This window comes from Anthonomus grandis, chromosome 4 (assembly GCF_022605725.1).
Source record: "Anthonomus grandis grandis chromosome 4, icAntGran1.3, whole genome shotgun sequence".
In the NCBI taxonomy this organism is placed as follows: domain Eukaryota; kingdom Metazoa; phylum Arthropoda; class Insecta; order Coleoptera; family Curculionidae; genus Anthonomus; species Anthonomus grandis.
In genome coordinates this window covers 4510369-4523010 of record NC_065549.1, presented here as the reverse complement: position 1 = coordinate 4523010, position 12642 = coordinate 4510369, and the positions used below count along the sequence as shown (strand labels likewise).

General features: G+C 28.9%; 1 long non-coding RNA gene across 1 annotated transcript in view; it reads left to right on the top strand.

The window, feature by feature from the left end:
* Positions 1-12642, top strand: part of LOC126734852 (uncharacterized) — a 93621-nt gene that overhangs the window by 36437 nt on the left and 44542 nt on the right. The window contains exon 2 of the long non-coding RNA XR_007660188.1: positions 10587-10791. This is a non-coding gene — a long non-coding RNA (uncharacterized LOC126734852). The remainder of the gene's footprint in view (positions 1-10586; positions 10792-12642) is intronic.

The following is a 12642-nucleotide window of genomic DNA, read 5'->3' as shown; positions in this document are numbered from 1 at the left end:
TTTTTTTTAACTTGCAAAAGTGTTTTTCTAATTTTTTGTATATTTTTTTGCAAAAACGCTGAAATAGGTGTGGAATGATTTTATTAGAAGAATATATATTCGAAATTTTAAGTGTTAACATTTTGTTCCTTTGAATCTATTTATTTTTTAATTTTTTTTAAACTTTCATAACTGTTTTTTCGCTTGTTTTGTGTATTATTTGGAAAAATTCTAAAATAGGTGTCTGGTTATTTTATTAGAAGAATTTATGTTCCAAATTTCAAGTCTTTAACTTTATAGAGTTCAGAGTTATGAGCATTTCGTCCTTTTGAATTAAACAAAAATGTTATTTTTCAACTTGTAAAACTATTTTTTCATATTTTTTTTTAATTTTTTGCAAAAACACTGAAATAGGTGTTTAATGATTTTATTAGAAGAATTTATGTTTCAAATTTCAAGGCTCTAACTTTAACAAGTTCAGAGATATGAAGACTTTGTACCTGTGGATTTATTTATCTTTTATTTTTTTCGATTTGCAAACCTGTTTTTTTCATATTTATTTTTAATTTATTGCAAAAAAGCTAAAATAGTTGTGTGATGATTTTATTAAAATAATTTATATTCGAAATTTCAAGTCTCTAGCTTTATAGAATTCAGAGATATGGGCATTTTGTTCCTTTGAATTTAAAAAAATATATGTTTTTGTAAGCTTGCAAAACTGTTTTTTCATATTTATTTTTTGGAAAAACGCTGAAATGTGTATCCAATAATTTTCTTAGAGGAACCTATGTTCCAATTTTCAAGTCTCTTTAACTTTATTAAGTTCCGAGATATGAGCATTTTGTTCTTCGAATTTAAAAAAAATAACTTGCAAATTAACTGTTTTTTCACTTTTTGTATAGTTTTTGGAAAAACGCTAAAATAGGTACCCAGTGTTTTTATTAGAAGAATTTATATTCAAAATTTTAAGTCTCTAACTCTCTTCAGTACAGAGAAATGAACATTTTGTCCCTTTATTTATTTTTTATTTTTTTTTAACTTGCGAAAGTGTTTTTTCGCTTGTTTTGTATATTTTTTGAAAAAATGCTAAAATAGGTGTCTGATGATTTTATTAGAGGAATTAACGTTCGAAATTTCAAGTCTCTAACTTTATAAAAGCCATGGATATACTCATTTTATTCCTTTAAATTAAATATTTTTTTTTAAAATTGCAAAATTGTTTTTTACTTTTTTTTTTTTTTTTAGAAAAACGCTTAAATAGGTGTTTAATAATTTTATTAGAAGAGTTTATGTTTCAAATTTCAAGTCTCTAATTTTATCCAGAAGAAGTCCATAGATATGATCATTTTTCCCTTTGAATTAAACAAAAAATGTTTTTATTTAACTTGCAAAACTAATTTTTCACTATTTCTTAATTTTTTTTGGAAAAACGCTGAAATAGGTATCCAATCATTTTATCGGAAGAATTTATGTTCCAAATTTCAAGTCTCTAACTTTATAGAGTTCAGAGTTATGAGCATTTCGTCCTTTTGAATTAAACAAAAATTTTTTTTTTCATCTTGCAAAATTATATTTTTATATTTATTTTTATTTTTTTGGAAAAACGCTGAAATAGGTGTCGAATAATTTTATTAGAAGAATTTATGTTCAAAATTTAAAGTCTCTAACTTTATAGAGTTCAGAGATATGAGCATTTTGTTCCTTTGAATTTAATAAAATATATATTTTTGTAAGCTTGCAAAACTGTTTTATTCATATTTATTATTTATTTTTTGGAAAAACGCTGAAACGAGTATTCAATGATTTTCTTAGAGGAACCTATGTATCAATTTTCAAGTCTCTAACTTTATTAAGTTCATAGATGTGAGCATTTTAACCTTATAAATTTAAAAAAAATTTTTGCTTTAATTTGCAAAACTCATTTTTCACTTTTTCTTTTAAATTTAAAAAAAAAAAACCTGAAATAGGTACCCACTGATTTTATTAGAGGAATTTATATTCCAAATGTCAAGTCTTTAACTTTATAGAGTTCAGAGTTATAAGCGTTTCGTCCTTTTGAATTAAACAAAAAATTTTTTTTTTCAACTTGCAAAACAATTTTTCCATATTTATTTTTGATCTTTGGCAAAAACGCTGAAATAGGTGTCCAATAATTGTATTAGAAGAATTTATGTGCCGAATTTCAAGTCTCTAACTTTATAGAGCTCAGAGATATGAGCAATTTGTTCGTTAGAATTAAAAAAAAGATTCTTTTTTAACTTGCAAAACTGTTTTTTCATATTTATTTTTAATTTTTTAGTAAAACGCTGAAATAGGTGTCCAATGATCTTTTTGGAAGAATTTATGTTCCAAATTTCAAGTTTCTAACTTTATAGAGTTCAGAGTTATAAGCATTTCGTCCTTTTCAATTAAACAAAAAAAATATTTTTTCAAAAATGTTTTCAACTTGCAAAACTATTTTTTTATATTTATTTTTAATTTTTTGGAAAAACGCTAAAATAGATACCCACTGATTTTATTAGAGGAATCTTTATTCCTACAAGTCTCTTACTTTATAGAGTTCAGAGTTATGAGCATTTGGTCCTTTTGAATTAAAGAAAAATGTTTTTTTTTCAACTTGCAAAACTATTTTTTCATATTTATTTTTAATTTAAAAAAAAAACGCTGAAATAGGTGTCCACTGATTTTACTAGAAGAATTTATGTTTCAAATTTCAAGTCTCTAACTTTATTCAGTTCAGAAATATGAGCATTTTGACCTTATAAATTAAAAAAAAAGTTTTTCCTTTAATTTGCAAAACTCATTTTTCACTTTTTTTTTAATTTTTTGCAAAAACGCTGAAATAGGTGTTTAGTGATTTTATTAGAAGAATTTATGTTTCAAATTTCAAGTCTCTAACTTTATCAAGTTTAGAGATATGAAGATTTTGTACCTGTGGATTTATTTATCTTTAATTTTTTTCGACTTGCAAACCTGTTTTTTCACATTTATTTTTAATTTCTTGGAAAAAAGTTGAAATAGTTGTGTGATGATTTTATAAGAATAATTTATATTCGAAATTTCAAGTCTCTAACTTTATAGAATTCAGAGATATGAACATTTTGTTCCTTTGAATTTAATAAAATTCATATTTTTGTAAGCTTGCAAAACTGTTTTTTTATATTTATTTTTTATTTTTTGGAAAAACGCTGAAATAGGTGTCGAATGATTTTATTAGAAGAATTTATGTTCCAAATTTCAAGCCTCTAACTTTATAGAGTTCGGAGTTATGAGCATTTCGTCCTTTTGAATTAAACAAACATTTTTTTTGCAACTTGCAAAACTATTTTTTTAAATTTATTTTTAATTTTTTGCAAAAACGCTAAAATAGGTATCCAATGATTTTATCATAAGAATTTAGGTTCCAAATTTCAAGTCTCTAACTTTAGAGAGTTCAAAAATCTGAGCATTTTGCATTCGGAGCTCCTTAAAATTAAACAATTTTTTTTTAACTTGCAAAACTGTTTTTTAGTTTTTTTTTTATTCTTTCGAAATACGCTAAAACAGGTGTCCAATGATTTTCTTAGAGGAATTTATGTTTCAAATCTTAAGTCTTTAACTTTAGATCAGAGATATGAGCATTTTGCTCCTATGAGTTAAACAAAAAAATTTTTTGTTTAGTAGCAAAATTGTCATGTCTAAATTTAAAAAAAAATTTATAGGTTAGGTGCCTGAAATTAAAAAAAATAATGGTTCAGTTGCCTCAAGTGGTAGAATCGGTAGAGTATCAGAAATTAAAGAAAAAAGACAAATTGAAAGGCAGTGCCTAAAATTAAAAAAAATATATATACAGGGTATCCCATTAGTGCGATAACATACGATAGCTCCTTAATACAGTGATACAAAAAAAATTTTTTTTACAAAGTTACTTTACTGTCTAAGGTGCATAACATAAAAATATTTTTGGATATACAGGGTGATTCATAAATGTGATATGATACACAACTTTTTTAATTTAAATGGAACACCCTATATTTAATTGCATTTTTGGATTGCTTTAAAAATTCTGCATATCTTTTATCAAGCATCGTCTATACCAAAACTTGATCATCAAAATCTTGATCGCTTAATTCTTGTACAAGCTGTACGTGATATGGATGAAATTTATGTTTCCGGGTGATTCTATTAACAGTGGATTTTTTAATGTCCAACTGCCTTTCAATTTGCCTACAAGAGACATGCGGATTTTCTACTAGGGCTTGCATAACAAGCATTTCATTTTGTGGATTTGCCCCTGTTTTTTGTCTTTGTGACATTTCATAATTTAAATTTCCAGTTCTTTCAAATCTCTCCTTTAGTCTTTCAAATGCCAATCGATTTGGATGTCGTTCCGCATCCGGATATCTCTGTGCATAAACTCTGCTTGCCAGTAAACAATTTTTCTCACTTGCACCCAAACAGTAAATCATTTTCACCATATCTGATAAACTGACAAACTAAATCTTCTGTCAAAGTAATTGCTTGATTTTTGTGCAATTGTTATTTCCATGGCCAACTAAGCAAACTTCTTTTAAATTAAAACGCGACTATTGTGGATTTTAAGGGCGAAATTAGGAAAAAGTGTAAAAAACTCGATAACTATTACAGATAGGTATAGGACATGCTTAACAAAAAAAAAAAGCTTATCACATTGTGAACATTTTAAGATAAAAAAATATGGGTCATTCCATTTGAAAAAAATAAGATATGGTTGTTTACATTTTTTGGTTTTGGATAAAGTATTGCGAACACCCTGTAGAATATTATCAAATTCTTATAGGACCATAAAGTAAGTCTAAGTTGTCACTAACAACCTACAAAAAATTTGGCTTGTAGGATCCCAAATGAGTGAATTATTTTTGTTTTTATGGAGACGTGCAAAATCGACGTTTTGATAAAATACTAAAGTGCAGTATTTTATTGACTAGATATGCAGAATTTTTAAAGCAATCCAAAAATGCAATAAAATATAGGGTGTTCCATTTAAAGTAAAAAAGTATATCCAAAAATATTTTTATGTTATGCACCTTAGACAGTAAAGTAACTTTGTATAAAAATTTTTTTTTGTATCACTGTATAAGGAGCTATCGTCCGTTATCGCACTAATGGGACACCCTGTATAATTATTTTTGACTTAACTGCCTGGAATATTTGAAAACTAATTAACTGCCTAAAATTGACAAAAATGAAGATTTACAGCTCAACTGCTTGTAAAGACGACATATAATTACGGGTCAATTGCCGGGAATACTTAAAAAAATTCCTCGACTCTCTGACATTGAAATTGCATACCATAATTACTGGCTTAGATTAAAAGTGTTTTAATCTTTTCCCGAAGATGCTAAAATCGTTAGCGAAACACGTGTCGAGAGTAGAAATAAAGAGTTTTGGTTAGTGGTAAAACTGTCTCGTAATTTGAGTGGCAACCATAGGAATATTTTTAAAATAAAAAAAGTATATAATTTAAGGGTCAAACGCTTGGACACAAATATGCATAAGTGCCTTAAATTAAAACTTAAAATCATTTATGCATTAACTGCCTGGAATAGTAGCTACAATTAACTGGCTAAAATGAAAAAAAAAATTCTTTATATAAAAATTCGTTCAATAACAGAAAAATTCATAGACAAAGTACTCGAAATTAAAAAATAATTATTGCTTGTTAAGTTGCTATTAAGTAAAAAAAAAATCATTGCTAAAACACAATTATCCGTAAATTCTGAATAATTTATGACCTAACCATGTGGCAAGAGCAATCAATATATAGGTTAAGTGCCAACTCGAATACAAAACTGCCTGAAATGATGAAAAAAGCTGCAAGTAAAATTATATCTAGAATTAAAAAATTTATAGATTAAATGCCTGGAATTAAAAATGAGTAATTTATTTTAGGCTTAAGAGAAGAAAGAAAGAAAGAAAAATGTGCTATATTACGTAAGAATAATCTTGTGTACAAGCATCCTACAAGTTAAAAAAACAAAACAAAAATACAATTTCAAAAACTGACAAAACAATGAACAAATTTAAGCACAAGAAGACAAAACTTTTTGAACATACTTGAATTAAAGATAACTAAATAAAACAATCAATTACTAAATAAAGGTAAACTTGTTGACAAAACTAGAGAAGAAAAAAGGAAAAAAAAACTTTCCAACATGTCCAAGGTTAAAACCTATCATTAAAAAAGTCATCCAGATTATAATATGCCTTAGCCAATAAAAGCGACTTTTTTCTTCTGAATTCTCTTTTAAATTTCTTAACATCCAATATATGTCTAACACATAGAGGAACATGATTGTATTTTTTTTTACTTATGTAAAAATGAATTAATGAGTTTTTGGTAAGGGAAGACGTAGGAATAGGTAGGGGAACATCATTTACACGAAGAGTCAAATGGCCAGTGTCAGAGGGTAGTTTGGGAATTTTGTGAATAAGAGCAGCTGTTTCTAAGATAAAGAGTGAAAAAAGAGTTAGGCTTTTTTCAGAAATGGGGTTTGCAAGAATCTCTTAACTTAGCAGAACACAGGTATCTAACTGCTTTTTTTTGAATAACAAAGACAATGTTAAGTAGCCCCTTATTGGTTAAACCCCAAAAACGCAAGCCATACCAAATATGAGATTCAATAAGTGAAAAGTACACTGAACGTGTAACTACCCCTCCCAGCTCTTGTTTTGCCATTCTTACTACAAAACATCCAGAAGGTAATTTCCCAGCTAAATGTAAAATATGATCTTCAAACCGAAGGCGACCATCAATGGTAATTCCTAGGAACTTGCAGCACTCTTTATTCTGCAAGAGGGAATTTTCGTCAAACATCAGACCTTGAACATCGCACATAAACCCCATAATAGACGTCTTACTTACATTAAACACGAGCCTGTTGGAAGCACACCACTCTGATAAAATCTGAAGGTTTTCAAGGATACAAGTCTTAATATAATCAGAATTTTTATGGCTCCATAGTATGGTGGTATCATCAGCAAACTGAACCACCTTGCCCTGCAGTTTCAATGAACTCAAGTCATCCACATACAGTAAAAATAACAGTGGTCCCAACACTGAACCCTGGGGAACGCCGCATTTCAGGGATCTAGAAGCAGACAAACGCCCAGACACTGTAACCTTCTAAGTACGTATCTTCTGTCTAGATAGGACTCAAGCCATCGCAACGCTACGCCCCTAAAACCATATTTATCGAGCTTAGATAACAGTATTCCATGATCCACACAGTCAAATGCTTTGGATAGATCACAAAAAAATCACACTGCTGCCGATGACTCTCCTTAATTCATGTGTAAACTGCCTGAAAAAATATCATAGCATAGATCGAGTGCCTTTAATTTAAAATAAGTAATTATTGACGTAACTGTCAGGAATTGTAGACTGTAAAAATAGAAAAAAAATATTTGATAGCTGCAAGAAAAAATCTCTACGTTAAGTAGTTCGAAATTAGCGTTCGTGCACAATTCAAGATTTTTAGGCAATTGAGCATTTCTTCAGTGGTTTTTTTCTCAAAAACTGTTAATGCCTGAAATTAGAAAAATACACCATTTATGGCATAACTGCCTGAAAAGAAAAATACATGGTTTTACAATCCAACAAATATTGCTTACTTATATGGTACTCTTGCTGAATAAATATGTTGTTGAATTAAGTTTATGAACATTATTATTAATATTAAATGTATTTTAGTATTTTTATTTTTATTAATTTTTAGAGAAATTTGTTGTTTTTGTATGTACCTATTTATGCTAAATAAAGATTATTATTATTATTATTATTATATAATTATCATTATTAAATAGGTAATATGCATATTTGAAAATTCATGTTGCTGATCGGTCTGTATAATGATATAATATGCCCAAATTATGAAGGGCGCCATTTTTGTTTTTTTTTTGCAAAGTGACGTATATTTCCGTTTAGGTTTTTTCTTAGATGACGTGAATCCAAAATCTTGGAAACATAACATTCACATAAAAGTAATAACATAAAATACTAGAAGATATTGCAAAGTTGAAAAAACTATATCAAATTCTTGAATATTGGCACCATCTATCCATTCTTGAGCTTAATTTTTTGATATAATCTCGCTACAGGTTTCTGTAGTTCTAATATATATATGTTTGGAGGTTTTGTATAAATATACAAGATGGCAGCACATAAATCGTTATAATATTTTCTTACAGGCACACATTTCTTTATAATTGCTCATAACTCAAAAACCAAGAAAACTACAGATTTGAGAATTTGCATATAGGTTGCTCAATTAAATTAATTAGACACCTATTTCAGGGTTTTTTAATTAAAATACAGGGGAGTAAGAACATTCAAAATATTTGCTAAAATTAAATTTTTTCCTCTAAATTATCACAAATTGCTCAGCGACTCAAAAACCAAGAAACCTACACAATTCAGAAATTCGCTCATTTATTGCTCAATTAATTCCATTGATTACCTATTTCAGATTTTTTAATTAAGTAAAATACAGAACAGTGACAAAATCCGAAATATTTGGCAAAATTTATTTTTTAATGTAAAGTGCACACAAATTGATTAATTTAATTCATTAAACTCGTCAAACCCCAAAAATTACACCGAAAAACTAAGGTTTGCAAATGTTTGCAGCACCATCTATGGACTTCGTCTCCAAACAGAAGCCAAAATATATCGAAGCCACTACCGGTTTCTGTAATCTCAATATATGAAAGGCATTGAATCAGTTCATAGATGGCAACACTTATTCTATGAATTAGATTATTGGAGAAACCATGAATCCTAGAAATCGAGGTTCTCCATGAATACCACGAAATTTTATTTATGTTAATAGCGTTTACGAGCAAGGAGAGCTATAAAAGAAGACGTAGTTGCATCTACAACTTATTTGTGTTGCTACTGGCTAAATTCCACAGTTGACATTTTCAAAAATTGGCCATTTTAAGAAAAAAAAGAAGAAGAAGAAACCGGAAGCAATTTCGCAGTTGTTCATCTACTGAAGTTTAACAGTTAAACCAAATGGCAGAAATATGAATATCCTTCATAAATGTAATTGTTTATCGCATTTTGACATTCTTTTGATACTATTAGAACAAGGCAATAGTTATGTAGCAACAAGAGTTTTTTTGTGTTGCTACTAGCCAAATGTGAACGTTGCTTAAAGTAACATGTCAATTATCATTTGACGTAAAAATGACAGCCGATGTTTGAAAATGTCGCCATCTTTGGACATAGCAGGTAAAGTAACAAGATAAAAACAAATTACATTGTTCCTCTATTGAATTTAATATTTAGCATACTTTACGGATTTTAACAATATTGCAGGAAAACATGTCGGATCACGAATCTACTTGTAATGCTACTGATTGTAAAAAAATCTTTTAATGATTATGTGAGTAACCTGTTTTGTTGCTACTGGTTTCAAACGTCCGTCATCTTTTAACATTCTTTACACATTGTTAGCACTACAAAAAAACAATGTCGAATCAAAAACATTTTGTGTTGGTACTAGCAAATCAAGGTATGGTCTGTTGCCAAGAGCTTCATATGGACGTTGCTTATAAGGCCACTTGACATAAAAATGACAGCTGACATTTGGATATAAAGTCTATTAAATTTTTTTGAATAATATGCTTTATAGACTATTACGAAGAATTACGACCTTTTTTGTGTTGATACTGGATGTACAATTATACGCGTTATGTTGCTACTGGATAAATGTGTGTAATGCTCAAACTTCCCCCTAAAAATGACAACTGACGTTTTTTAACATTGGCACGATAGTAAATAAACAAGGATAGGATACTAGTAAAAGATTAGGAAAAATTAATTAATGTTGCAGTTTGTTTTTGATGTATTCTTTGTTTAAAAATGCATTTCTATAAGTACTGTAAGTTACTGGTAACAAAATTTTGTTCGCTCTGTTGCTACATTGCTTGGACTAACCTTGTCGTTGAAATGACAACTGACAGTTAAAAGTGATAATAAAAATTAATTTAGAAGTTCGTCTATTGAATATTTTTGCTTAACATGCTTTATAGACTATTAGCACTAAAGAAAAATACGTAGAACCACGATATTTTTTGTGTTGCTACTGGCCTTAGGATAATTGGCGCATTCTATTTGCATGAGTTGCGTCAATTGTATAAAAATGATTTGCTTTAAAACATCTTTTACAGACTTATCATTAAAGCGTTTTATTTAAAACCGCATTTTCAGATTGGCTATACAAAGAACAAAATAAAAAATCGATTTTAATAATAGTCTATTAAATTTTAATGTTTATGTGAGTAAGTTGTTCTGTTGCTACTGGTTGTGTGCATTGCTCAAACTACGCTTGACGTAAATAGCAGCTGACATTTTCAAAATTGGTGCCATCTTGAATAAATATGGAAGATGCTAGGGGGGTAAAGAAATTTTACAGTTTGTCTATTGAATTTAAATGATTACGTTATCCATGTATGTACAGCGCTTAACACATACTTACTAAGAAAATAGTAAAATTAATTTAAATGGCATAAATATAGATGACCAAAAAATCCCTAGTAAATTAAATTAATGTTAATATTATTAATGAAAACAAATTTTTTAGGTAAGAGCCGACTATTTGAACTACAGACAAATATATAGCACTACGATTTTTTTGTTGCTAATGGTTGCAAAATTATTAATCTGGTTAAAAGTGTACATTGTTAAGCAGCCATTAACATAAAAATGACAGCTGATATTGTCAAAATTGAACGCCATCCTGAATAAACAAGGAGAGGATCCTAGGTGGAACTAACGAAATAAAAATCGTAAGTATGAATTTGCTACTGGCTGCAAAATTACGGGCGTTCTGTTGCTACTAGGTAACTGTGTGCATTGCTTAAACGTCTTTTGACAGCTGACAGTTTCAAAATTTGCGCCATCTTGAATAAACAAAGATAGGATACTACATATAACTTATAGTTCAAGATTAGGAAAAATTAAATAATGTTGCAGTTTGCTTTTGATGTCTTCTTTGTTTAAAAATACATTTCCATAAGTACTGTAAGTTACTGGTGACAAAATTTTGTTCGCTCTGTTGCTACATTGCTTGGACTAACCTTGTCGTTGAAATGACAACTGACAGTTAAAAGTGATAATAAAAATTAATTTAGAAGTTCGTCTATTGAATATTGCTTAATATGCTTTACAGACTATTAGCGCTACAGAAAAATACGTAGAACCACGACTCTTCTTATGTTGCTACTGGCCTTAGGATAATTGGCGCATTCTATTTGCATGAGTTGCGTCAACTCTATAAAAATGTTTTGCTTCATAGCATCTTTTACAGACTTAGCATTAAACCGGTTTATTCAAAACCGCATTTTTAGATTGGCTATACTAAGAACAAAGTAAGAATCGATTTTATTAATCGTCTATTAAACTATTGGCTATTTCTACTGATTAAAAAAGTACGTGCTTTATGTTGCTACTGGTTAAATGTGTACATTACTCAAATATCCCTTGACGTAAAAATGACAGCTGACATTTTCAAAATAGGCGCCATTTTAAAATAAATAAGGAGGATGCTAGTGGAGGTTAAGAAATCAAAATCAATTTTACAGTTTGTTTATTTAATTTGTATGTACAGCTATTAAAAGTTACATATTAAAACAAAAATGAAATTAAATTCAATGGAATAAATATAAATGTCAAAAAAATCCCTAGTTAATTTAATAATTATTGTTGATAGTCACGTTTGAACATTCTTTACAGACAAATATATAGTACTACGAATTTTTTTGTTTGCTACTGGTTGCAAAGTTACGTGCGTTTTGTTGCTACTGGTTAAATATGTGCATTGCTCGTACGTCCCTTGACGTAAAAATGACAGCTGACATTTTCAAAGTTGGCGCTATATTGAATAAACAAAGAGAGGATACTAAGGGGAGATAAAGAAATAAAAATCAATTTTACAGTTCGTCTATTGAATTTTAATGGTTATGTCATCCATGTATAAACAGCGCTAAACAGTTTACAGGGTTTACATACTGAGAAAATAATGTAATTAAACGAAATAGCAGAAATATAATTGTCAAAAAAATCCCTAGTAAATTAAATTATTGTTGATACTGGTCACGTTTACATCACAAACTTTTTTTGGGTTGCTACTGGCTGCAAAAGTACGTGCTGTTGCTCCTGGTTAAACATGTACGTTGCACAAACAACCCTTCACGGAAAAATGACAATTGACATTTTTAAAATTGGCGCCATCTTGAATAAACAAGGTTACTAAGGGGAGATAATGAAATAAAAATCAATTTTACAGTTCGTCTATTGAATTTTAATGGTTACGTCATCCATGTATGTACAGCGCTAAACAGTTTACAGGGTTCACATACTGAGAAATTAATGAAATTAAACGAAATGGCAGAAATATAATTGTCAAAAAAATCCCTAGTAAATTAAATTATTGTTGATACTGGTCACGTTTACATCACAAAATTTTTTTGGATTGCTACTGGCTGCAAAAGTACGTGCTGTTGCCACTGGCTAAATATGTACGTTTCACAAACTACCCTTCACCTTAAAATGACAATTGACATTTTCAAAATTGGCGCCATCTTGAATAAACAAGCAGGAGACACTAAGGGGAGATAATGAAATAAAAATCAATTTTA